At 43.4% G+C, this 2953-nt stretch overlaps 1 pseudogene; it reads right to left on the bottom strand.

Annotated features, from left to right (window-relative positions):
• Positions 1-228: 228 nt before the first annotated feature.
• Positions 229-346, bottom strand: LOC126254046 (5S ribosomal RNA; annotated as a pseudogene).
• Positions 347-2953: the final 2607 nt, after the last annotated feature.

Raw genomic sequence — 2953 nt, 5'->3', positions numbered from 1 at the left:
ATAAGAGAATTTTTTTTAACTCCGTCTGAACAGGCCTTGGAAGGCCCAGCGGTACCGACCGGCCGCCGTGTCATCCTCACGCCACAGGCGTCACTGGATGCGGATATGGAGGGGCATGTGGTCAGCACACCGCTCTCCCGGCCGTATGTCAATTTACGAGACCGGAGCCGCTTCTTCTCAATCAAGTAGCTCCTCAGTTTGCCTCACAAGGGCTGAGTGCACCGCGCTTGCCAACAGCGCTAGGCAGACCTGACGGTCACCCATCCAACTGCCAGCCCAGCCTGACAGTGCTTAACTTCGGTGATCTGAAGGGAACCGGTGTTACCACTGCGGCAAGGCCGTTGGCTATAAGAGGAATAGAATCCGTTATGAACAGGAATGTAGGGCAGAAGGTGAGTTCCTGTGAACGGTTGAGTGATATGATTGTTCTCATCACAATCGTTGTCAAACGAGTGACAACAATAGCTCAGGGATACATGCCGCCGTCACAAGAAGAACATGAAGATATATGGAATGTGTTTGAGGAAACGACCAGGAAGTTCGGAAAGCATAGGAGAACGATAATGTAAAAAAAATCATGTGGAATTGGAGCGCGGTAGTAGTGGAAGGAAAGAAAGAGGGAAAGAGAATATGAGCTTCGTAGTTGGAGCGAGAATGAAGAAAGGCTTAGTCCTGCAATAAATTTCCCCTAGTAATAGCAAATAAACTATTCAAAACTCACAGCAGGGAGGCAAAGTGGTCAGATAAATGCGAACAGATTGCTCAGTCAGTTTAAAAGGCCATGAATTCCAATAGTTCACAAGAATAATGTTTCAGAAGAATGGAAAAGAAAATTCAGGATCTGTCAGAGACGAAGATCAATTAGGCCAGAGGAAACGTGAAGGCATCTGGGAGGCATTTCTCATATTGCGCTTGATAATGGAAGCAGACTGTAAGAAAGAAACAAGACATGTTCATGGAACCTGTCGGCATAGAAAAATTATTCAACAATGCTAAATGGCGGTAAATTTCCGAAATCCTAAGAAAAACATAAGTCAGTTATAGTGAAAAAGGGTAATATACAAGATGTGCAAGAACCAAGAGGGAACAGTGAGAACGTAAAACAAAGAGTGAAGAGTTGGAATAAAGAGTGTGTAAGGTACAGATACAGTCTTGCGCCCTTTCTTTCCGGTCTAGACGTAGAAGCAGCAATGACAGAAATACAAGACAGGGCCAGGAATGGGAATAAAATTCAGGGTGCTAGAATAGCATATAGAAGATTACTGAAAAAAAAAACAGGGTATGTTGAATGGAATGAAGAATCTGATCGCAGAATAAGATTTTAGATGACCGGAAGGAAGAAGAAACTAATGAGGAGAAAAAGAAATTTTAATTATAAACGAACCTCAAAACTCAGAGCTACGAAGTAAACGAAGCGAAGGGATTCTTCTACCTTCAAACCCAAATAACATGACGGAAAAAGCGAGGACGTAAAAAGCTGGCTATCATAGTGAAAGACAAGAAGACTTACAGGACCTGTCGGATGGAATGAACAGTATAATGAGTACAGAACACAGATTGAGAGTAAATCGAATAAGATAAAAGTAATGAGAACCAACAGAAATGAGAACAGAGAGAAACTTAACACCATAATTGGTGATCACGAAGTAGATAAAATTAAGGAATTTTGCTACCTAGGAAACGAAATAACCCTTCAAGGATGGAGCAAGGAGGATATAAAAATCAGAGTATCACTGGCAAAAAATAGCACTCCCGACCAAGAGAAATCTACTAGTATCAAACATAGGTCTTAATTTGCGAAAGACGTACTTGAGAATGTACTTTTGGGGCACGGAATTGTATGGCAGTAAGACAAGGACTGTGGAAAAACCGGAACAGAAGAAAATACAAGCATCGGAGATGTAGTGCTACAGCCGAATGTTGTAAATTAGGTGTACTGATAAGACGAGGAATAAGGAGTTTCTTCCCAGAATCGACAAGGAAAGGAACATATGAAATTCACGAACAAGAAGAAGGGACAAGAAGTTAGGACATCCAGCAAATAACTGAGGATTTGGGTTGCAAGTCCTATTCTGAGATGAAAAGTTTGTTGCAGGAGATGAATTTGTCAGAAAGAATGATTAAAAAAGAAAAAAGAAAAAATCACTGGCAATGGGGAAATCGATGGCCAAGAGTAGTTTTCTATTATCAAACGGAAAAATGTTCTGAGACTGGACGTGTGGAGAGCAGCATTGTGCCGTGGGAAAATACAAAAGAAGAAAATCCAAGCTTTTCAGATGTACTGCTATATAACTCTCTCTCCGTCCGAACAGCCCTCGGAAGACCCTAGAGTACCGACCGACCACCGTGTCATCCCCAGCCGACAGGGGTCACTGGATGCAGATATGGAGGGGCATGTGGTCAGCAAACCGCTCTTCCAGCCGTTGTCGTTTTAGTGTCCGAAGCCGCTATTTTTCAGTCAAGTAGCTCCACAATTGGTCTTGCAAGGTCTGAGCGCATTCCGTTTACCAACAGCTCTCGGCAGACCCGGAAGGCCATCCATCCAAGCGTTACACAAACCCAACACTTTGGTTGCTGCTATATAAGCATGTAGAAAGTTAAGTGTAGTCATAATGTAAGGACTGACAGATCTGTTGCAGAATGGACAAAGAAAAGAACGTTTGGAACACATTGACGACGAGATGGAACAGACTGACAGGAACGAACAGGGATACGAAGCCATGCCGACTCCAGTCCCATGGGGCTCTACGCTAGGTTTCTCGGCTGAGACTCCGTGGTGCGAACAGCCTGGTTCGAATCCTGCCTCGTTCATGGATGTGTGTGATGTCCTTAGGTTAGTTAGGTTTAAATAGTTCTAAGTCTAGAGGACTGATGACCTCAGATGTTAAGTCCAATAGTGCTCAGAGCCATTTTAACCATTTCCAACAGCCTGGGAAAGGTGGTACCACACATT

Source organism: Schistocerca nitens, chromosome 4 (assembly GCF_023898315.1).
Source record: "Schistocerca nitens isolate TAMUIC-IGC-003100 chromosome 4, iqSchNite1.1, whole genome shotgun sequence".
NCBI lineage: Eukaryota > Metazoa > Arthropoda > Insecta > Orthoptera > Acrididae > Schistocerca > Schistocerca nitens.
Note: the sequence above shows the minus strand (reverse complement) of the source record. Positions and strands in the feature narration are given on the sequence as shown.